The 25,107-nt window shown below is 48.3% G+C and overlaps 1 pseudogene; it reads left to right on the forward strand.

The window, feature by feature from the left end:
* Window positions 898–9,482, forward strand: LOC106502035 (annotated as a pseudogene).

Genomic DNA, 25,107 nt, shown 5'->3' on the forward strand with positions numbered 1-25,107 from the left:
AAGATTAATTCTGAGCCTTTTAGTCGCCAATGCAAATATATATTATTTATATTGGCTATAAATAAATAGGAGTGATCTGCCTGGTCTCAAAGTGGTCACTCCAGGGACTAAGAAGAAAGTTTGGGTTCTGGACTCATCCTCCCCTCTTCCTGTCCCTCTGATTCTAACAGTGTGGCCTCAGACCTGGCTAATCAGAACATTCCTCTGACCCCAGGGGGAATCCAGGAAGGGTGACCCTGATTTGACTCAACATGAAGCAAAAAGACTTTCGGCTCCTGGGGAAAATGATTCTGATTTGGAGAAAGCTTGATTCTGAGAAAATGTGGGCTGGGCTGGTGGCCGTCAACTCAAGAGGGGACAGGGTCAGTGCAGTGAAGGCGAGACCTCCTTTAGACACCCAATGTGGAGGCTGGGTCATTAACTCTTGGTCAGACCTGCAAAAGCAGAGCAACTTTGGAGTGCTCTGACCCTTTGCGGTGACCCTCTGCTTTTCTTTCTGTACCTCTGGCTTTCTTTTGTGTTCCTTTCTCAGCCTGGTTGAGGTTGGGTTTTTGCCATCAGCACCTGAAAGACCACATGAGAGTCTGTATCCTGGTCCCAGTTAGTAGGCCCTGGTTGTGCGAGGAAACTGTGACCCACGGCCCACGGCCACGCATGGGTCAGTGTCTGGCCTCTTAGATGCCGCGTGATTCCAGGCCCAGCGGTGCTCTCCTCCTGTGATTTGCCAGGAATGCTGGGATGGGAGCAGGTGTGGTAGGGGACCAGATTCAAGCTGATGTTGTCAGAAGCATTCAACTTGATGTTTGGTGCCTTCTTTTCCCTCTGCTATGAGTAGGGGATGTTCCAGATCCAAGTAAAGAGGGAGGCCCCGTCCTTGACCGAGGATGCAGAATAGTCATGGACTGGGGCCAGGAGGATCAAGCCACCGTCACGGCCGACCTGCAGCTGGCAGGACAGAGCGGCAGGCCCCCCGGGGACGTGGAATGTGAGAAGGCAGCTTCTGTTGAGCAGCAGTCTCCCTGGCTTCTATCGCATCCAGTGATAGTGGCGGAGGAACACAGCATCCTAACCCGATCCCAGCGAACCCCGACTCCGAGCAGCCCTCGTGATGTGGTCCACTTGGGCACCCCTCACAGCTGCTCAGAAAGCCAGGCAGCCTGGCTGTCCCTGGAAGGTGCCTTGTCTTGGCAGGCTCCCCTCACCCTGGAAGAAGTGATCATAACTGACTCCATGGACTGCATCACCAGCCTCAGAAACAGCTTGTAAAAACCAGATCCTGAAATGGGTCAAACGTTTTCCCTTGCTACAGCCAATTCTAGGTTTTTATCCCATGATAGAAAGTTCTACCATCTTATAACATACACTTGTTTAGGAAAATACCAGAGTGGTGGCTTTTAAGAAATACCTGTTTTCTGAGTAAGAGAAGAAAGGGCAGAAAACATGAAAAAAAAAATCTATTACGGTACGGTAAGAAAAAGTAGGATTTATCTTTTTTGATGGCTCACTGGGGAGTGACATGATTTTATAGAACTGTACATTTCCACAGAGCCAAGCAATCATATTTTACAGAATTTGAGAAATATGCATAAAAGAGAGAAACAATTTGCCCTAAAATGGAACTGACTACATGGAGAAACTCAGAGATTTGTGGGCAATCCATTCCAGGACTTCTCTACTCATGGCCCTGGAATTGTGTGACATTGTGATTATATTATATATATATGTATGTATGTATGTGTATATATATGTATATATATTATATATGTATAATCATATATATATATATATATGCATGGGCTTCCCTGGTAGGTCAGCTGGTAAAGAATCCACCTGCCATGCAGGAGACCCCAGTTTGATTACTGGGTCAGGAAGATCCTCTGGAGAAGGGATAGGCTACCCACTCCAATATTCTTGGGCTCCCCTGGTGGCTCAGATGGTAAAGAATCAGCTTGCAATGAGAGAGACCTGGGTTGGGAAGATCCCCTGGAGGAGGGCATGACAACCCACTCCAATATTCTTGCCTGAAGAATCCCCATGGATAGCCTGGCGGGGTCGCAAAGAGTCGGACACGACTGAGTGACTGAGCACAGCACACAGCACATATATATACAAGCATGCTAAGTCACTTCAGTCGTGTCTGACCCTTTGCGGCCCTATGGACTATAGCCCGCCAGGCTTCTCTGTCCATGGGATTCTCCAGGCAAGCATACTGGAGTGGGCTGCTAAGTCCTCTTCATATATATATATTTGGGTTTTGTCCCCATCTCTGGCACATAGCTCCTAGAAACTTTGAGATTTCCTAAGTGAAGAAAGCAATAGGTGTTTCATTTTACGTTAATGGAGTGATTTTGGAAAGCTTCTGAGAATGGGAGATGGCTGTCAATGGAGCCAGTCCTGTGATCAGAAGGTTCAAATTTTCAATCCCATCTCCCTTGACCTCTGGGGAATCAATCAATTGGCAATAGCCAATGATTTAATCAATCCTGCGTATATAATGAACCCTCCAGAAAAATCCAGAAAGGCAGGGTTCAGGGAGCTCCCCAGTAGATGACCACGTGGAGATTTGGGGAGAGTAGGCTGTTTGGAGAGAATATGGAAGTTCCATGTCCTTCCCCATGCCTTGCCCCCTGCATCTCTCCATTCTGGTTGTTCCTGAGTTACATCCTCTTACAATAAACTGGTGATCTAGTGGGTAAAATGTTTCGCTGAGCCCTCTGAGCCACTCTAGCTAATTAATCAAACCTGAGGGGGGGATCATGGGGACCTCCCTGGAGCAGGTTGGCCAGAAGCACAGGTGACAACCTGAAGTTTCCACTGGAGTCTGAGCTAGGGGATGGGGCAGTCTTGGGGGATCTGATGCTGTCTGTGGGGACAGGGTGTTAGAACTGAATTGCTTGCTGGTGTGTATCCCCTCAGCTCTACCTGCTCCCCCCACACACACAGCAACTGGGGGCAAAGCTTTAAATTGCTGCGCACACCTTCACATCAATTCTCCCTACACATCGAGAGGTATGAGAACACACAACCCAGATCAAATAGTCCAGACTTCATCTTCTACAGACAAGGACTGAGGGAACCCATGCCCCTCCAGGGCAGGTCAGTGGTCCAACTGAGGTGTAATACTTCACAGGCAACAACACTCAAAAACCCCATTGTTCTCCCCCCAGACAGCCAGTGAGCAGCATTCCCCAGGACTGATGCTGCACCCACAGAAGAGGTGAGCAACTTGCTCAGTTTGGGGGATTTGAGTCCCAGGTGCAACCTCTGGGTAGAGAATGCACAGGGGAAGCAACTGAGATATACAGCAGCCCCAAAGGAGGGGCTTTGCTACTAAAAGTACTAGCTTCTTTCAGAAACAGTTGGTGAAATAAAATTCATGTTTTATGGCAAGATGAAAAAAATCTAAATGAATTTTTCTTTGCCCCTTTGGGCCTCCTCCCTAACCTCTGGTGTGTGTGGTGCATCTCCGCTGATCAGACCCCTTAGGAGAGAACCTTCCTTCTTACCCTTGTAAGGGGCCATGGTGACCCATGACCCTCCATCACTTTGTTCATGGAGATCTGGACTGTGCAAATTGTCAATAATGCATCATGTAGTTTACAGCCCTCTGTCTCAAAAACTTACATAACTGTGCTTTGACCTCTAACAGGCAGAAGAGTTCTTGGAGCTTTCTGAGAGGCTGTTCCCAGGTTATAATCCTCAGTCTGGCTCAGATAAAATTTTCCGTTTCTGTCTTAGATCTACTGATTTTTTTCATTGACACAAGAAAGGACAATGTCCTATGAAAGTAATGAAGAGAAAACCCTGGCAGCCAGCAGGGCCCAGCCCCCAGGGCCAGGGGACAAGGGAGCATCCCTGGTGCAGGAGGGATGGCCCAGCCCAGGAGCTGGGAGGACCTGCTGTCTGGACGTCACCCAACTCAGTCCATTGGGGAGAGACACCCTCCCAAGGCCTGGACGCAGTTGGGTCGGCAGGACCCAAATTCTCACCTTTGATACAGCACACAACTCCCTCCCCCAAAATACCAAAGGAAAATCTGATTTGGAGTCAATGAGTCACTGGCCGCACCACCCCAGTGGAGGCCCCATGGCATAGCCCCACAGGGAGATGGCCAAGCCCAGACACAGCTGAAGGGGCCTCCACCAGAAGAAGGACTCTGAGACAGCATTCAGGTTATCAAAGGCCATGAAACACAGCCTGGGCTCCGGGGGCTGGGAGAGATGACACTCAGGGAAGCAGAGATTATAGAACCATGGAGCGAGTGCGTTTGAAAAGAGCCAGGATTTTAGCAGAAAGAATAGCATCCATAGAATGGGGCCACAGAATCCAAGGGAATTGCAGGTTGTCAGACACAGTCATTGGATAAAAACAGAGCAGACAGCGTGAAATGCAGACATGGACCAGATGCCGGAGAAGATGGGAGGGTGGTAGCGTGAGAAGCCAGCTCCAAGTCACGACTGATCTAGAAGAGAACGTCGCGTCTCATGGAGTCGCTGGTGTCTGCAAAGAGGGAACCTGATTTAGTTCTCCCCTAACGCTGAGTGGCCCATCTCATCCCCCAGGCCGGGCCCCCTTGGAGCTGGAAAGGACACCACTAACCCTCAGCTGGGACCAGAGGTGTGCAGCAGGCACCCCCTGAGATCCATGACCTTCGTTTCAAGGGTGCCCGGGTGCCTATGTGGGCTCTTCACATGCCTGCCCGGCAGCCTCTTGTGCTAACACCCAAAGTGCACCTGCCTCTACTGACCCACAGCTAAAATAAATTCCAGACTCTCTATCTATCTGAAGAAGACCCCTCTTAACTTTCTTGCAGGTGACAGTATCCGGCTTCAGACACCCCAGCCCCACCTCCTCTCGGAGCCCGGAAGCCACGACGCAGGCAGTGGGGCAGCTGGTGCCAACAGGGTGCCTGGCTCTGGGGCCAACATGGGCAGCACAAATAGAAGCAGCAGGAACCCCACTTAGGCGACTTTGCTGGTGGTTAGGACTCCATGCTTCCGCAGCATGGAGTTCAGTCCCTGGTTGGGGAACTGAGATCTTGTAAGCCATGCAGTGTAGCAAAAAAAAAAAAAAAAAAAAAAAAACCACTTAGGAAACACTGCCTTCCTCAAAGCCTTGCTCCTTCCATGGCCACCCACAGAAGGCACCTGGCTCACCAGGACAGCTGCCAGGGTCTCAGGATCCCCCAGCTCCATGTTCACAAACTTGAGCATTTCAGTCCCACATCCCACCAGGAATCAAATGCCTGCTTCCTGTGAGTTCAGCAAGCCTCTACAAAGGTGACCTGCCATGTGGTTCCTTTTCTTGGATGCCAACTCTCTCACTAGCACGCTCTTAACGATGGTCCCCAAAGGGCATGAGTCTGGAACCTGTGACCCTGTCTCCCAGCTAATGGATGCTCTGAAAGGGCAGAAGGGTCTGTTCTCTCCCTCTCTCCCTCCCACTTCCCTTCTTTCTTCCTTTGCTTGCTCCCCTCCTCCTTTCCTTCCTCCCTCCTTCCTTCACTCTCCTGTCCTCTTTTTTTGGTCTCCATACTCTAAATGCCAGGGGCTCTGCTGATTCTTCAACATTTAATTTGCATCAAGCCGTGGCCCCTGGGCTCAGGAAATTCAGAGGTGGGAAGGCCAAGTCAGCCTGCCCCCCTAGGAGTTCCTGTGTGTGGACCTGGAATCGGGCCCAAAACAGCAGCTGCCTTTTAACCTAGGGCCACCCATGCCAACCTCAGCTCCAGCCCATTAGGGTCACCAGAGTCAGCAAGGGAGAGTCCAAGAGGGCCCATTAAACTTGAATTTAAATGAGCCACAGGAGGTGCGGTCCTAGGGATTTGTCTCTTGCTTCAGCAGTGCTTGGATGAAACAGACCCAGGGATGCCCCTTGCTCCAGCCTCCGACCATCCCCCAACATTTATTCCAGTGGCAACTTTTGGCATCAGCTACTCTGCTGTGATTACTGGGACCAGCCACAATTTTTTGAGCTTCAGTTCAGTTCAGTTCAGTTCAGTCGCTCAGTCATGTCCGACTCTTTGCGACCCCATGAATTGCAGCATGCCAGGCCTCCCTGTCCATCACCAACTCAGAGTCACGTCCATCAAGTCAGTGATGCCATCCAGCCATCTCATCCTCTGTCGTCCCCTTCTCCTCCTGCCCTCAATCTCTCCCAGCATCAGAATCTTTTCCAATGAGTCAACTCTTCGCATGAGGTGGCCAAAGTACTGGAGTTTCAGCTTTAGCATCATTCCTTCCAAAGAACACCCAGGGCTGATCTCCTTCAGAATGGACTGGTTGGATCTCCTTGAAATCCAGGGGACTCTCAAGAGTCTTCTCCAACACCACAGTTCAAAAGCATCAATTCTTCAGCGCTCAGCCTTCTTCACAGTTCAACTCTCACATCCAAACATGACCACAGGAAAAACCATAGCCTTGACTAGACAGACCTTAGTCGGCAAAGTAATGTCTCTGCTTTTTAATATGCTATCTAGGTTGGTCATAACTTTTCTTCCCAAGAGTAAGCGTCTTTTAATTTCATGGCTGCAGTCACCATCTGCAGTGATTTTGGAGCACCCCCCAACAAAAGTCTGACACTGTTTCCACTGTTTCCCCATCTATTTCCCATGAAGTGATGGGACTGGATGCCATGATCTTCATTTTCTGAATGTTGAACTTTGAGCCAACTTTTCATTCTCCTCTTTTACTTTCATCAAGAGGCTTTTTAGTTCCTCTTCACTTTCTGCCATAAGGGTGGTGTCATCTGCATATCTGAGGTTATTGATATTTCTGCCGGCAACCTTGATTCCAGCTTGTTTTTCTTCCAGTCCAGCATTTCTCATGATGTACTCTGCATGTAAGTTAAATAAGCAGGGTGACATACAGCCTTGACTTCTCCTTTTCCTTCTGTTCCATGCCCAGTTCTAACTGTTGCTTCCTGACCTGCATACAGGTTTCTCAAGAGGCAGGTCAGGTGGTCTGGTATTCCCATCTCTTTCAGAATTTTCCACAGTTTATTGTGATCCACACAGTCAAAGGCTTTGGCATAGTAAATAAAGGAGAAATAGTTGTTTTTCTGGAACTCTCTTGCTTTTTCCATGATCCAGAGGATGTTGGCAATTTCATCTCTGGTTCCTCTACCTTTTCTAAAACCAGCTCGAACATCAGGAAGTTCAAGGTTCATGTATTGCTGAAGCCTGGCTGGGAGAATTTTGAGCATTAATTTATTAGCATGTGAGATGAGTGAAATTGTGCGGTAGTTTGAGCATTCTTTGCCATTGTCTTCCTTTGGGACTGGAATGAAAAGTGACCTTTTCCAGTCTTGTGGCCACTGCTGAGTTTTCCAAATTTGCTGGCATATTGAGTGCAGCACTTTCACAGCATCATCTTTCAGGATTTGAAATAGCTCAACTGGAATTCCATCACCTCCACTAGCTTTCTTTGTAGTGATGCTTTCTAAGGCCCACTTGACTTCACATTCCAGGATGTCTGGCTCTACGTGAGTGATCACACCATCTGATTATCTGGGTCGTGAAGATCTTTTTTGCACAGTTCTTCTGTGTATTCTTGCACCTCTTCTTAATATCTTCTGCTTCTGTTAGGTCCAGATCATTTCTGTCCTTTATCGAGCCCATCTTTGCTTGAAATGTTCCCTTGGTATCTCTGATTTTCTTGAAGAGATCTCCAGTCTTTCCCATTCTGTTGTTTTCCTCTATTTCTTTGCATTGATTGCTGAAGAAGGCTTTCTTATCTCTTCTTGCTATTCTTTGGAACTGCATTCAGATGCTTATATCTTTCCTTTTCTCCTTTGCTTTTTGCTTCTCTTCTTTTCACAGCTATTTGTAAGGCCTCCTCAGACAGCCATTTTGCTTTTTTGCATTTCTTTTCCATGGGGATGGTCTTGATCCCTGTCTCTTGTACAATGAAACGAACCTCTGTCTATAGTTCATCAGGCACTCTATCTATCAGATCTAGGCCCTTAAATCTATTTCTCACTTCCACTGTATAATCATAAGGGGTTTTATTTAAGTCGTACCTGAATGGTCTAGACGTTTTCCCTACTTTCTTCAATTTAAGTCTGAATTTGATAAAAAGGAGTTCATGATCTGAGCCACAGTTAGCTCCTGGTCTTGCTTTGGTGACTGTATAGAGCTTCTCCATCTTTGGCTGCATAGAATATAATCAGTCTGATTTTGGTGTTGACCATCTGGTGATTTCCATGTGTAGAGGCTTCTCTTGTGTTGTTGGAAGAGGGTGTTTGCTATGACCAGTGCATTTTCTTGGCAAAACTCTATTAGTCTTTGCCCTGCTTCATTCCACATTCCAAGGCCAAATTTGCCTGTTACTCCAGGTGTTTCTTGACTTCCTACTTTTGCATTCCAGTCCCCTATAATGAAAGGGACATCTTTTTTGGGTGTTAGTTCTAAAAGGTCTTGAGGTCTTCATAGTACTGTTCAACTTCAGCTTCTTCAGCGTTACTGGGGCATAGACTTGGATTACTGTGATATTGAATGGTTTGCCTTGGAAACGAACAGAGATCATTCTGTCGTTTTTGAGATTGCATCCAAGTACTGCATTTTGGACTCTTTTGTTGACCATGATGGCTACTTTGAGGGATTCCTGCCCACAGTAGTAGATATAATGGTTATCTGAGTTAAATTCACCCATTCCAGTCCATTTTAGTTCACTGATTCATAGAATGTTGACGTTCACTCTTGCCATCTCCTGTTTGACCACTTCCAGTTTGCCTTGATTCATGGACCTGACATTCCAGGTTCCTATGCAGTATTGCTCTTTACAGCATCAGACCTTGTTTCTATCACCAGACACATCCACAGCTGGGTATTGTTTTTGCTTTGGCTCCATCCCTTCATTCTTTCTGGAGTTATTTCTCCACAGATCTCCAGTAGCATATTGGGCACCTACTGACCTGGGGAGTTCCTCTTTCAGTATCCTTATTACTGATCAACCACTAGTCCCAGATTCCTCAGAATTATTCCACTGAGGTGGAGGCTGCCATCAACCACCTGGTCAACAAGCATCTGGGGACTCCTACACCTACCTGTCTCTGGGTTTCTATTTTGACGAAGACAATGTTACTCAGGAAGGGTGTGGGCCACTTTTTTCCACAAATTGGCCAAGGAGAAGCACACAGGTGGCAAGCATCTCTTGCGAATGCAAACCCAGTGCAGCAGTCATGCCCTCTTCCTGGACGTGTAGAAGCCATCTCAAGATGAGTGGGGCAAAACCCAGGATGCTATGGAAGTTGCCCTTCTCATAGAGAAGAATCTGAACCAGGCCTTTTTGGATCGGTGTGGCCTGGGTTCTGCCAGCGCAGACCCCCACCTCTGTGACTTCCTGGAGAACCACTTCCTAGGTGAGGAGGTGAAACTCATCAAGAAGCTGGGTGACCACCTGACCAACCTCTGCAGGCTGGCTGGTCCCCATGCTGGGTTGGGTGAATATCTCTTCAAATGGTTCACCCTCAAGCATGACTAGGAGCCTCTGAGACCAGTGGCCTTTGAGGAGCCCCCTGCTGACGTCAGGGCTTCCTGAAGCCCATCTCTGCAGCCACTAGGCAGCTTTTTAACACCCCAAGACCTCTCTCAAGCCTTGGACAAAATGGAAACAATAAAGGTTTTGGCAGCAAAAAAATAAGTAAGTAAATGAGCAACAAATACTGTTTGGTATAAGTACGTCCCACACACTGCATGGGACATTCTCACTCCACCCTAGTACAATGCCATGGCAGCCTGCCAAGAATCTCCTCCTTTACTTGGCGGGATCTGAGGTCCAAAAGTGGTGGAGCCCAAACCTGTAACCTGCAGATTAATGTTCTGTGTTCCCTTCCAGATCTGTGTCAGACAGTCACTGAGACCACAGTCTGGGTGAATCCTCACAACACCATCCTGAGGGCAGGTGGCTCTTTAATGAGGTGTCCAAAAGGGCTCTGTGAGCTCTGAGCTCTTCCAAAGAGATCAGTGACCACCAACCAGAGTATAATTCTAAAATGTTACAGAAAAGTTTAATCACAGTTTGAAAAATGAAAAGAAAAAAAAACCCCACCCCCAGAGATTATCAGGTTTACAACCATGTTCCATCTTTCCTTATTGAAGACAAGCACACCAGGAACCAATACCACTAGCACTGCCTAGCCAGTCCTCATTCATCATTGCAATTTTAGTCCTTAGAAAACTCAGACAGAGAAATTAAGCAACTTGTCCAAAGTAACACAGCTGGGGATGAGGGTGATGGAAGTGAGGGGCAGGCCCAGCACTTGGTGGCTGTGAGATACATAATCACCGAGAACACCTATCTGTCTTGCTCTTTTCATTGTACATTCTTCAGGGTCCTTCTTTCTTCTCCTCCTTTCCCTCTCCTTCCCCCAAAAAACCAGTCTTACTCATCATCTCAAAGTAAACCAAGCATCTGTGCTTACATTTCAGTGGTGTCATCTCCTTTCATCCACCCAGAAACACTGACTTGCCATATATTTCAGGTAAGGAAACCAGTTCCAAGAGGTTTGCCCAAAGTCACAGAGAGAGGAAATGGCAGAGTAGTAATCAAATTATCCTACATCTAAAATCTTAGATCTTTCCACTGTATCACTCTCTTTCTCAAAAGCCTACCAAAAGCCATTCATTTATGGCTATTGTTTTTTATTGTGGTAAAATTAACATGTTTAACCATTTTCAAGTGTACAGTTCAGTGGCATTAACACCTTTACAACATTGTGTAACAAGAGCCCCTCTCTAGTTTCAGAACTCTTTATATCACCGAGAAAGGAAAGGTTGTGCCCGGAAGCAGTGACTTCCTGCTTCCCCTGTCTCAGCCCTCAGCAGCACAGACCCCATTTCTGTCTCTGTGGATTTGCCCATTCTACACACTTCCTATGAATACAGTTCTATAATATGTGATTTCTTACATCTGGCTTCTTTTATCCACATAATGTTGTGAAGCTCAGGCACATTGCTTCATGTGCTGGTACTTCATGCATTTTTAGGGCTGAATGATATTCCACTGTGTGAACATATGACAGTTTTCACCCATTCTTCAGCTGATGGACATCTGAGTTATTCCCACATCTTCACTGCTGTAAACAGTGCTGCTGTGACCCTTCACGAACAAGTTTTTTCTTCAGTATCTGTTCTCATTTCCTTGGGGTATAGACCCAGGAGAGGAGCAGTTGGGTCATGAGGGAATTTGAGGGCAATGGGAACCCACACTGGATTGTGATGTTTGCACAACTGCTATGCATGTGTTAGAAGTTACTCTACACCTTTAGGGCTTCCCCAGTCCTGTAGTGGCTGAGAATCTTCCTGACAATGCAGGAGACATGGGTCTGATCCCTGTTCAGGGAAGAGTCCACATGCTACACAGCAACTAAGCCCGTGCGTCACAGCTACTGGGCCCACACGCCCTAGAGCTCATGTTCCACAACAAGCAGCCCCCACTCGCCGCAGGGAGCAGCCCCACTCGCCGCAACTAGAAAAAGCCCACACACAGCAACGAAGACCCAGCTCAGCCATAAATAAACAAATAAATCTTTTTTAAAAAGTTACTGAATACATTTAAATTGGGTGAATATTGTTGTATGTATATTATATATTTCCATAAAGGTTCTAACACTGTTATGCAGTTTTAAGAATGACCATTTTAATCAGATAATATATTATAATATTTAGTATATTATATATATTTAATATGTAATATTTAGTATATAGTATAATATTTCATCAAATGGATGTGCCCTGTTTTACTAGATAACTATTGAACTTTAGCATGAGAATATTTTCAATCTTTCATTTTTTAAAATACTTCAACCAACATCTTTGTTCATAAAGCTTTCACTCAAACCTGTTTTTTAATTATTTCGTTAGAGCTGGATTCCAGAAATGGAACATGGGACAATTGGAATGCCCATTGTCATGGCCCTTGCTGTGTATTAAGGCTTCCCTGGGAGCTCAGCTGGTTAAGAATATGCCTGGAATGCAGGAGACTCCGATTTGATTCCTAGGTCGGGAAGATCCCCTGGAGAAAGGAACAGTTACCCACTCCAGTAATCTGGCCTGGAGAATTCCATGGACTATACAGTCCATGGGGTCGCAAAGAGTCAGACACAAGTGATCGACTTTCACTTTCACTTTGCTGTGTATTCACACTTCTTGTTCTTTAACATTAAAGGCGAAAAGCAGTCATAGAGGTGGTTGGAAGCATATCACATATGTTAAAAACTGAGGAATTCAGAAAGGCACTAAACAAACAAAACTCTACTTGTTCACCATGGGAGGATTCTAAGAAATAAACTCATCCTGAAAACTGTAAGTAAAAAGGGAAGGAGGAATCAAGTATTTATCCTGATTTTCCTGTAAAAACTGTACTTTAGAGTCATAATGTGATTGCAGTGAGTAAATGCCTAAGGTAAATAGAGTCCTTGTAGGCAATACACACAGAAGAGATAAATAGAATATTTCCATTTCGTGACCATTTTGGTCACTGTAATGCAAGGTCTTTACTTGTCATAAAAGGAATGATCCCAAGTGTTCCTTTTTAACACCGGAGACAGAAGACAGGAGGAAGGGCGACATCTGGAGGACTCTGGGTGGGGGTCTTGGCAAACAGAAGCAGCTCAGAGGAGCCTTCAGAGCTCAGCTGGATGACTCAAGACAAGCCATCTGGTTTAGAAGTCCTCGTGGGGGCCTGTCAGACCCCCAGAGACTACAGCATGGGTATCATCTCACACACAAAGCCATCCACCATGAAATGGGGGAGGAACGGGTGATGTCCCAAAGGAGAGCCACGCCAGGGCCAGGTCACAGGACTCCTGTGCCCCGCGGGAAATAGAGTCTTTACTCAAGTTGTTGTTGTTTAGTCGCTCAGTATTATCCAGCTCTTTGGGACCCCAAGGACTGTAGCCCACCAGGTTCCTCTGTCCACGGGATCTCCCAAGCAAGAATGCAAGAATACTGGAGTGGGTTGCCATTTCTTTCTCCAGGGGGTCTTGGCAACCCAGGGATCCAACCTGCGTCTCCTGCATTGGCAGGCAGATTCTTTTACCTGAGCCACCAGGGAGGTCAAATTACTCACAAGAAGGGGAATCAAGGAGCTGAGCGCCCTGCTACATGGGACCATTGCCCTCTGCTCTCCGGACCGGCGCCCTCTGGGGTTAGTTCTTACGAAGGACCTTACAGGGAAAGGAAGACTTAGATGCTCTGCAAACCCTACAGCTTCAAAACCACAGTCATTGCGCACAGAACGCCCCCTTCTGTTTCTGTACTTAAAACTCACGACACGTCTAGGAAATTGCTTTTCTTCCTCGTTTCTGCAGAGCTGAGGATGGGGGAGGTGGAGAATGTATGCCGTCCCCCCACCCAGGCCCCTGGACCGCGAAGGGCCCCCAGCTGCCGGGCCTCCCCTGTGGAATGGAGACGCCATGTGCAATCCCGCGAGTTAAACCTGCAAAGCACCGACACGTGCCCGGCCCGAGAAGGCTCTGAGATGACCCGCCACCTTCTCTCCTCGCTGAGCGGGTCCCTGCGGGGTTCGGGCGAGTATGAGGACTCCTTAGGGCTCCCGACTATTCTGAATGCCGGTCTCCTTGCCACACCAAGCATCCCGTTTCCCAAGCCCTGAGGTCTCAGCTGGAGCCCCCTCTCCTCCCCAGAAGGCTCTTCACAAGGCTGGGCTACTACCGATACAGGACCGAGTGGGCTGTCCACAGATTCCCCACCCCTCCCCCGCCTCCGCTCGAGATCCTCGTTCGCTACCCCTAGCCCCGGTCCGGGTCCCGCTCGCGAACCTCCCCGTAGCCCCACTGCCCCACGCGAGTCCCCGATGGCGCGCGCCCCCTACCGGCCACTCCGGGACCCTATGCAGCATAGAGGATTTTCCTTAATAGAAAGCATTTTATCGTTGTGTTTAGTCGTTCACTGGCGTCTGACTCTGAGATCCAATGGACTGTAGCCCACAAGGTTCTTCTGTCCATGGGATTTCCCAGGCAAGAATACTGGAATGGGTACCTATTCCCTTCTCCAGGGGATCTTCCCGACCCAGGGATCAAACCCAGGTCTCCCGCATTGAAGGCAGAGTCTTTATCTGCTGAGCGACCATTCTGAAAATACTCCCCCCCACACACAAAAAGAAACAAAGAAAGAACAGAAAAAAAGGGGGAACCCTCCCACTCTAGCACGACTACAGCTACCATTTTGTGTTTTTTTCTGAAGCCTTTCTTCCACGGTGTTTGTGCTTCCACATCCTCCAGCAATGACAGGAAAGCACTCACAGCCAGCCAGCCCGCAGGCCTCGACGGTGGACAGCAGTTTACCAACCCTCAGGAGCCTGCAAAGTACTGCGCACTTTCTCTAAGTCAATGTTAGTATGTCTTCAACCCCCAGCCTCCCCCTGGTGGTTGTGAAGTGCAGGCTGTGTGAGCATTTCCTTACCCAGCTGCCAGCAGCAAGGAACGTCCTGGGATCCCAGTTGACCCTCCCAGCCTGGTCCCTGCTGACCGCTGAGGAGCAGGAGGCCCTGAAACTCTGTAGTCAGTGTCACTCCTGGCCCACCTTGGTCACTCACCTGTAGGTTTGCGGGTGATAAGGAAGACCTCAGATGCACAAGCACAACCATACATACAAGCAAACACGCACACATTCACAGCTGCTCTATAGAGCAGAACCCCTCCTCCAGAATCCTTGGACCCAGTGGTGGCCAGGGGAACACTAGGGGCCAGGATGCAGCCCTCTGAGCTGGGGCACGGTCCCCTCCAGGAGCAGAGGCTCCCACAAAGCCAGGAAGAGAAGGGTCTTCCCACAGCAGTGCTTGCAGCCCTGCCCAGCGTTGCTTCTGGGAGCACAAAAGACCCTCCAAGTCACAGAGAGCTAAGATCAGCGATTGCCGCGACTTCCTTCCTCCTCTCACCCCAGTAAACTGTCTGTGCTGGTACAAAGGGTATGCGGCCCTTGTCTGATACCCTGGCCTGAAGAGGTACACCTCTGTCACCTCCCAGGTGAGGGGGCCCCTTAAAGCTGGAGGGAGGGGAGGGGAGGGAGCGTGCAGACAGCAGCATGGGGAGCGCTGCTCAGGCTTAAGCTCAATGGGTTGTTTTGAGGCTTCTAGGAGTTAATGTCTGACACAGAGTAAATGCTAAATAAATTTAAAGACTAATACTGCTCAGATAGCTCATGGGCCTCTGTCCAGAAATGAGGCCTTCCTTTCTGCTGGGTAACCTCCTAAGAGCAGGTTTGGTGGGTTATACGGTAAGTGCATGTTTAACCTTGTAAGAAATGTTTCCTAAGTGCTCCCACACTTCTTGCATTCCTTCCAGCAATGGGTTGGAGTTCCTCTTTGGCATTTTAAAAAAAATTTAACCACCTAAGAGTGATGGAATGATATCCCACTGTAGTTTAAATTTGCATGTTTCTAGAGCCTAATGAGGGCTTCCCTGGTGGCTCAGTAGTAAAGAATCCACCTGCCAATGCAAAACACCCGGGGTTCAGTCCTTGGGCTGGGAAGATCCCCTGGAGAAGGAAATGGCAACCCACTCCAGTATTCTTGCCTGGGAAATCCCATGGACAGAGAAGCCTGGTGGGCTACAGTCCACGGGATCACAAACGCCTATTGATGTTGAGATGATTTTCATGTGCTGATTTGCCATTTGTGTCTCTTCTTTGGTAAAGTTTCTATTCGAATCTTTCCCCCATTTTTTTTTCAACCTTCACTTTTACAGTATCTGTAACGATGTCCATTCCCACATATCTTTTCCTACTTTTCTTTGGATAACTAGGTGGATAATAGGCCGATCTAAGAGGCTAAGCATATGTAAAATGCAAACACAGGTTTGATTACATGCCAGGACATCCAGTAATTCTGCTTCCTTGCCAGCAGAGGAAGCAGACACCCTGGAACTACACTCACACCGTGTGTCAGGACTCCTCAGATACTTCAGTTTGGTTCTCTTTGTCTTTCCATTCAACTGGGCCTAACAGAGGAGGAAACCAAGTGCTCCCAATCTGACCCCCACACTCCAACTGTTAGGAAGCAGGTTTGGGGGCTTGTCACACCTGACACCTAGTAACAGGAAAGATGACGACAATAATGCTGATGTTGATGGCGATGATGGTGAAGATGCTGGTGGTGGTGGTAATGTGACGATGGGGATGATCACCATGTTCCAGGCTTTGCACTGGTTCTTCTTATACAGAACCTCATTCCATCTTCATTGCAACCTTTTGAAGACTTGGAGTCTGACGCCCACAATCACAGAATGAGGACTGATCAGCCCAAACCCACCCATGTACAGAGCACTGGAAAAGGGGGAGACTCATCAGTGCACGCCTCCAAAATATGTGTCCACGCTCTGCCAAGCACAGTCACCTTTCTTTTCAAACGTGTGTTAAAATACTTTCATTGGTGTCTCCTTGGCTTGTCTCCTCTCTGCTCTTAAATGCAGTGTGGTCTGCAGCTGTGCCTCCATAGCTGTTGCTTGGCTGGCTCCCCCATCCAGAGAGGTGAGCTTCTTGGTGTTTTCACCTTACAGAGGAGGAAAGTCTTCCTTACAGAGGAGGAAAGTCTTCCTTACGGAGGAGGAAAGTCTTCCTTACAGAGGGGGAAAGTCTTCCCCTCCTAAACTCTTCTCCCCAGCCTCTGGCAGGTCCCGAGCTCTGTATGTACAGCACACCTGCTGGGATAGACACATATTCCTGCCTGTCACCTGCCCACCAAGGTAAAACAGAAGTGGAGAAGGCAAGACTCATGGAATCATGCCACAAGTGGCCTCGCTTTTGTCTTTCTTCTTCCTTCATGTCCGCTCAGGGGGAACAGGTGCTAGCTGACATCTCAAGCAGGCCCAGTAACTGCTCGTGTTTATATAGGAAATGCCACTCTTGCTTATGGAAAAAGCCAGTTGGTGTTGAAGACATGCAGGGCCTCCTGAGAACTCACTTTTCCAAGCTAACTCAGAGTTGTTCACCTCCCCTCAGGTTTTGTTGCTGGAGCCTCAGGCGGGGTCTTGGGAGAGAAGAGCGAGGCAGAAAGGTGCTCATAGCTGGACTCTGAGCTCCCCGTGTCTTTCTGCAGGGTCTTCACAGCCTGGATGATCCCACTGCCCTACACTTCAATGGACCTGGGCAAAAGCTCTCCCTTTTGGAAATCACTTCCTCCCTCCTCAGCCCTGATAAATCCTGACCGCTTTTTCCTGGCTCAGACCCATCCATCCTGCGGGGTGGTTGCTGAGGTAGGTGCAAGGTTGAAGGTTCTCTCCTGGCTACAGGTCTCCCCCGGCAGCAGAGCCTGCAGCCCAGGCCTGAGCCGCACCCATCATCTGGTCAAGCCTGAGCCTCTGCCAAATTTTCTCAGTCTCCTCTTCACTGTGCTCGAGCTCTCCCACCCACAGTTTTCCAATGACAGAAGAATGGCTGAAAACACACCAGGCTCCTCCCTGCCTGACTTGAGGCAGTAAAGGGCATGCATGCTCACTCGTGTCCAACTCTTTGAGATCTCATGGACCGTAGTCTGCCAAGCTCCCCTGTCCATGGACTTCTCCAGGCAAGAATACTGGAGGGATGTTGCTATTTCCTACTCCAGGGGATCCCCAATCCAGGGATTAAACCCACATCTCTTGAGTCTCTTGCATTGGCAGACGGATTCTTTTTGAGCCACTTAGGAAGACCCATTTGAAGCAGTAGTCCCCACCTATGTGCCCCTGGGAAGCTCCACCTGCTGGTGCTGGGTTTTTTAATCAAAGGTAAAGTTTGAAAACTCAACCAAGGTCTTTTGAAGAACTGGTCACCCCATTGAGAGTCCCCACACACTGCACTGTGGGAGGCCTGCCTTTCTCCAGATTCCCTTCCTGTCTCTCAGCTTCCCTTTCCCCGCCCTAGGGGTTCCCTGGTTCACTTCCCTGCACAGGCCACCCCAGGGATCCCACGTTACAGAGGAGGAGGCCACCGCCGTGGTTATAGGTTCATCCTCTGCAGGCATTCTGTACTTCCCAGTTGGAGCATGTTTGTAAGAGCAAGCACAATTCTGCTTGGTCAGCAAGCCTGGGAGGTAGCTGCTTTGGGTGGTGTGGCAGTGCCACAGAGGTTCCCATGCTGCCAGGCTGATTTCCCTTGTTCTCTCCACGCAGAGATGTTGGCTTGCTGTCCATACCACTCAGGACTCACGTTTGTCTTTAGTCTTTTCGATTCTTTCCACTTTTACCTCTATAACAGCTCTCTGGAAATACAACACACACATTACACCCTTCACCCATTCAAAGTGTAAATGGTTTTCCTATCTTCCCTACCATTCACTGTCAACACAATCAATTTTAGAACATTTTCAACACCTCATAAAGGAGGTTTCTTTTGTTTTCATTCCTGGTATCTCTTTGTATCTATGATCAGATAACAAGGATGACTGGGACACGGAGGCGGGGTGTGGGGGAAGCAGAAAGGTTGGCTGCTGGGGCAAGGAGGTGTAGGAGGGAAGGGACTGAGGTATGCCCTCTCCTTCCTGTGGAAACTTTGCTGGGCCGGCTCCTGTTCAGGCTAAGACAGGGAGACCACCAGACCACCGCCTTAGTCACTCAGGGATGCAAACTTTCTCAACCCCAGCAGTTTGAGACCAATCCTGACCATCTCACTTTAAGCCAGTGCAGGACCTTAATTTGGAAGTTTTCCCACTCTTATTCTAGGGAGTCACCGCTATGAAGGATGAAAGTGAAAGTGTTAGTCGCTCAGTTGTGTCTGACTCTTTGCAACCCCATGGTCTAGAGCCCGCCAGACTCCTCTGTCCATGGGATCCTCCAGGCAAGAATGCTGGAGCGGATTGCCATTCCCTCTCCAGGGGATCTTCCCCACCTAGGGATCAAACCCAGATCTTCTACATTGTGGGCAGATTCTTTACCCTCTGAGCCACCAGGGAAATTCCTCACTTTTTGTACAGTGGGTCTCAACATTAATCTGCAAATACCATCCACGGGTCTATCAAGGATTAAAGACTAATAATATTTTTTAAAGATAAGTATAGGTATGATTACATGCCAGTTCCCTACAGATGCTGTTCTAACCTGTTCACTCATTTAATTCTCAGGACATCAGTATCACATAAGCACAACTACTGTTCCCATCTGACAGAGGAGAAAAGTTGGTCTGGTCAAGTAGCCTATCAAAGTCACAGAGTGAATAGGCAGGAGAGCCAAAATTTGAAGCCAGACAACTAGGCTTTAGCATCCAAACTCCTCATATTAAGACAACTCAATCTATTTTTAATTTTACATGCTCTCCATCTGTAGGTTAACAGCTAACAGACACCACACTGGTCTTTTTGTGTCTGCTGTAGTACCTGGAAAAGGAAATGGCAGCCCACTCCAGTACTCTTGCCTGGAAAATCCCATGGACGGAGGAGCCTGGTAGGCTGTAGAGGGGGTCGCAGAGTCTGTACGACTGAGTGACTTCACATTCACATACTACTGTAGTAAGCGATGCTGCCACTAGGGGGCGACGGTGTCCACTATGTTCTCAGCCACCGCCAGATTCAGCATATCCTGGGAGACTGCAGGTGTGGCTTCAGCTAGATTCTTCCAGTTCAAATGGAAGGCAAAGTGCAGGAGGGAACCAGTTTACAGGAGATTGCTCACTGGGGAGAGTGTGCAGGGATGTCTTTTCAGGGCCACAGGGAGGACACAGGCTCTGGAATCGCTGACTGGGTTCTTGCAGCCTCCCATGCTGCCTGGCTGGGGCTTTGACACAGAAAGAAATTAGAGTAAAAAAAAAAAAAAGATAACCAGGACTGTGTCCAGACTGTAGTCAAGTCAATGCATTTTTCTGACCCTGAGCTTCATTCTCAGTAAATAGGCCCAGACCCCTGCTGGCAGTTGTCTGCAGCTGTTCATTTGTAGCAGCTAAGATCACCTGGTGGTTCAGATGGTAAAGCGTCTGCCTACAGTGTGAGAGACCTGGGTTCAATCTCTGGGTTGGGAAGATTCCCTGGAGAAGGAAATGGCAACCCACTCCAGTACTCTTGCCTTGAAAATCCCATGGACGGAGGAGCTTGGGGCAGCCTACTATCCATAGGGTCGCAAAGAGTCGGGCACGACTGAGCAACTTCACTTTCTTTCTTTCTTTCTAAGATCATCTGACTTGTCTGTGCCCCATTTGGGAGCTGTTGTGTAACCATAAGCCAGTTTCAGTGGCTCCTGGCCAAGGCTGTTGGCAGACTCAACCTGTGACACTGGGGGTATCTGTATGGGGCCCACATCCAGCCCCAGATGGCAGGAAGCATGCTCCCACCAGGGCCACTCAGGTTTCTGCTGTGTGGATTCCTTGACTTTTCTGCAGCGGGGAGCTTGAACCCATAAACCAAGTCAACTGACAAGGGTTTGCACTGCACCTAGCAAACAGTAGCTGCTTAACCAATGTCTGTTTTATTGTCCTAACCAACTCTCCAGGATCTAGGCAACTTGAGATGGTCTTAGAAACCCTAAGGGCCCAGAGAAGACCTACGCCCTTTCCCAGGATTCCCTCTGCTTTCAGTTCAGTTCAGTCACTCAGTTGTGTCCCACTCTTAGCGACCCCATGGACTGCAGCACGCCAGGCTTCCCTGTCTGTCACCAACTCCCAGAGCTTACTCAAACTCATGTGCATTGAGTCGGTGATGCCATCCAACCATCTCATCCTCTGTTGTCCCCTTCTCCTCTGCTTTAGGGCTCAATTTATGGTCTGTTTGGTGAAAGGTCCACAGGTGCTCGAAAAAATGTGTATATTACTGCTGAGTGTGGTTCAGGATTTGTCAGTTCGATCCTGTGGTTGCTTATGTTGTGTAGGCTTTCCATATCTTTCTTGATTTTCTTTCCATACTATGCTATTATATAGTGAATGCTGCTAAGTCACTTCAGTCATGTCCAACTCTGTGTGACCCCATAGATGGCAGCCCACCAGGCTCCCCTGTCCCTGGGATTCTCAAGACAAGAACACTGGAGTGGGTTGCCATTTCCTTCTCCATTACATGAAAGTGAAAAGTGAAAGTGAAGTCGCTCAGTTGTGTCCAACTCTTCGTGACCCCATGGACTGTAGCCTACCAGTTTCCTCTGTCCATGGGATTCTCCAGGCGAGAGTACTGGAGTGGGGTGCCATTGCCTTCTCCTATATAGTGAATAGTTCTAGGTGGGAACTCAACATGCTCTTCTCAGCATCGGATAGAACTATTACCGATGCTGAGAAGAGCATGTTGAGTTCCCACCTATACTATGGGTTTGTCTGTTTCCTTTCAGCTCAACCAGCTTTGGACTCATGTGTTGAGCTTCTGATGAGTGTCCATTTAGGACTCTCATGTCTTTCTGGTGGACTGGTCCTTTTATAATTGTATAATGTCCATCCTTGTCTCTAGTAATATTCTTTACCCTAAAGTGTACTTTCTCAGGTTTTAGTACAGTGGTTCCTATATTTTTTAAATTAATGTTGGTATGGTATATATTTTTACATCTTTGTAATTTCAACTTACGTCTGTCACTGAATTTGAACTGTCTTGTTTCATTCTGCTATGTTTTTCTTCAGACATTTACATCAAAGGTAATTACTGATAAAAAGTGAAGTCGCTCAGTCATGTTCCACTCTTTGCGATCTCATGGACTGTAGCCTACCAGGCTTCTCTGTCCGTGGGATTCTCCAGGCAAGAGTACTGGAGTGGGGTGCCATTGCCTTCTCCAATTACTGATAAGCTAGGACTAAATTCTGATATGCGATTGTTTTGTTTTTGTTTCCTTGTTTCTGTTTTCTTGCCTTCCTATTAGTTTTCATTTAAGATTTCATTTTGATGTATTTAGTGTTATGAAGTATATCTTTTTGCATAGTTTCTATGCTTGTTAAATTACTAATTTAATCAATGTAATCTATGACTACATATGTGTGTATGTGATTCGTCATTATCTGCTGGTGTCAGCATTTCACCACTTGGTCTGATGTGTGGAAATGTCACCTCCATTGAGGTCCCTTTGCCTTCCTCACTTTGAAATATCACTGTCTTGAGTATCGGGTGGTGGAGTAATTTTTGTTTCAATCATCAATCATTTTTTATTTATAATACTTGTGAGGAAAAGCAGGGCCTGTCATTCTTTCCACTGCTCTGTTTTCTTTCCTGATGCTCCAAGTTCCTTTCATCATTTGTACTTCTGTTCAAAGAACTTCCTCTGGCCAGATCGTTAAGAAGAGCTCTACTAAATACTAATTCTTTTAGTTCCTTCACCTGAGAAAGCCTGTTTTCCCTTTATTCCTGAAGGTAGTTTCCCTGAATATAGAATTCACAGCTGGTATTTCTTTTCTTTCAGCCTTGAAGACTGTGTCACTTCCTTCTGGCCTCTGTGGTTTAAAATGAGAAATCCACCATTGTTATTCAGTATACATGATCTGACATCACTTCTGTCTGGCTGCTTTCAAGATTGTTTCTTTGTCTTTGGTTTTCATAAAGTTCATGATGAAAAGTCTTGCATGGATTTTTGTTGTTGCTGTTTTAGGCTCCTGTTTGGGGTTCACACAGCTTCTTGAATCTACACGTTCGTGTCTTTTGCTGGATTTGGAGAGTTTGGCTCATTGCTTCAAATTCTCCTTAGCCCCATTCTCCTTCCCCTCACCATCTAAGTCTCAGTGATAACAAACAGTTGTCCCGTAGGTCCCCTCATGTATTCAAGACTCTACCAATCAGATTGAACTCATCATTGCTCAGTCAGGTTCCCAGATTCACTCCTCCATCATCTCCGCTCTGCTCCTGAGCTCCCAGTGGATCTTTAATTTGCTTTATACATTTTTGTAATGTCATCTGTTTGGCTTTTTTCATGACTTCTAGTTCTTTGCTATGGCTCTGTTTCTGTTTCTCCATTTGTTTGAGTAGAATTTTGACTTGCTTGTTGAAGCATTGTTGCAGCGGTTGCTTTAAATCCTGGCCAGATACTGTAATCCCAAAACCTGATTCATCTGGATGCTGGCCTCAGTCAATTGTGTTTTCTCATTCAGGCTGTAAATTTCTTGGTTCCTGGTACAAGAGGTAATTTCCTATTGTATCCTGGATATTTTGGCTGTTATGTTAGGAGACCCTGGATCTGGATTAAGTCTCATGGGTCAGCAGGGGTGGACCTGCACGGGGGCAGCACCAGGCCCCAGACCACCGTGGCCTGCACTCCCATTGACTATTCAGGCTTTTGGTGAATAGTGCCCTGAGGCTCTCACTGGCCCCTGTAGGGTTGCCTGAGGGGCAGAGAGGGTCTCAGTAAGGGAGAAGGTGGCAGGCCCAAGGCTCAGAGAGCCTTCCCTGGCCTGGCATTTACTGTGGGGGATCACTTGCCTGTGGGAGACATAGAGTGCTTCCAGGAGGGGGCAGGACCCCTGCCTGTGCCCCCAGCACCCCAGTGTCTCTGGGATGGGGAAGGAAGTCTCAGATCCCCAGGGACATAAGGCTTTGGGAACCAGGTCAGTTGTGGCAGAATCCCTTTTGCTGGGACCCTCACAGGTGACAGGCTTTTGAGGAGCCCACCACAACCCTACTGTTGCCCCAGCCCAGGCTTGGGCTGTAATTGGGCTGTGGTCTGATTCCTCAAGAACTTTAATGTCATTTGTTCTTGGACCATTTTTCTTGTTACAAATTCAACAACGCTGCAGCTCAAATGTGTCCAGACAGAGCCCATTCCCAGGTCGTGCAATGTCCCTTCCCTATACCCCAGGTCCACCTGGAAACCAGTTCAGTCTTGAGCCGGGCTCCAGTGCCCCTGCTTTGTGAAACGTGACCTCTGGGCCACGGTTGGGGGCAGTTCATCCCACCACCTTGGAGACCACACACAAACCTCTAGGAGACAAAAAAGCCAGGCCATGAAGGGTCATAACTGATGGCCCCCAGAAGACTGGTGAGCGGGGCCATAACTAATGGATCCAGACTGAGTGGGCAGGGCGAGACGGGGACAGTCACTGATAGGTCCAGGACCCAAGTGGGTGGGGCAAGGGGGTCTGTCACTGATAGGTCCAAGACCCAAGTGGGTGGGGCAAGGGGGTCTGTCGCCGATAGGTTCAGGACCCAAGTGGGTGGGGCAAAGGGGCGGTCACGGATAGGTGGCTGAGTGATGAACAGGGAGTGGTGAAGCTCCCCGTAAGGCAAAGGCTGTCCAGCGAGGCCTGGGGGCATTGGGTCTCGGACAGTTCTCTCTGTAGTCTAGGGCCGTGGTGACAAATCCAGACTGTGTCCTTGAAAGCGCACCTGTAAGATGGGTAGAACCAGAGCCCCTCTGCTTTTTGTCCCTGCTGTGACACTGGTCAAGGGTCCAGGGCCTAGCGAGAACCTTCTGTTGGAAAAGATTCAACCCACCTCCTCCTGCTCTCCCTTCCACTCTCAGCACCAACTATGGGGCCACTACAGGTCCTCCTTCACAGCACAGCCCCCTGGGCATGTCAGCAGAGCAAAAAGCAGAAGGCTGCACAGGTATACCCAGCTGTGAGGAAACTTTAAGGTTTGGGGAGGGGACTAGCTCCTTATCAGTCCATAATCAAAATGGGCCCAGGGTCTGTTTCTTTTCTGACCTGGAGCAGAAGCAGCCCTGGGGGTTTAGCCACATGGATGGTCGCCTTAGTCCTGAGCCTGGTCATGCCTTGGCCCCAGTGTGCATCACAGCCAGGACCAAATCTCACACACACTGGTCATACCCAGCCTCATCTTCCTTTCTCGTTGCAGGCTCTGGCATAGTCAGTGGAACTGAAGCCACCATGCTGCTGCTGCTGCTGCTAAGTCGCTTCAGTCGTGTCTGACTCTGTGAGACCCCACAGATGGCAGCCCAACAGGCTCCCCCGTCCCCGGGATTCTCCAGGCAAGAACACTGGAGTGGGTTGCCATTTCCTTCTCCAATGCATGAAAGTGAAAAGTGAAAGTGAAGTTGCTCAGTCGTGTCCAACTCTTAGCGACCCCATGGACTGCGGCCCACAAGGTTCCTCCATCCATGGGATTTTCCAGGCAAGAGTGCTGGAGTGGGGTGCCATTGCCTTCTCCATCCAAGTGGCTTAATCCCCATGGTGTCTTCCACTCCAGCTGAGGAAAGAAACCAACCCTAGAGGGCAGAAAGCCAGCACAGTGGGGCTCCACCTAGCTGGGGGATGAGCCCCACAAGCCCACG

The sequence above is a fragment of the Capra hircus genome, chromosome 4 (assembly GCF_001704415.2).
Source record: "Capra hircus breed San Clemente chromosome 4, ASM170441v1, whole genome shotgun sequence".
NCBI classification, from domain to species: domain Eukaryota; kingdom Metazoa; phylum Chordata; class Mammalia; order Artiodactyla; family Bovidae; genus Capra; species Capra hircus.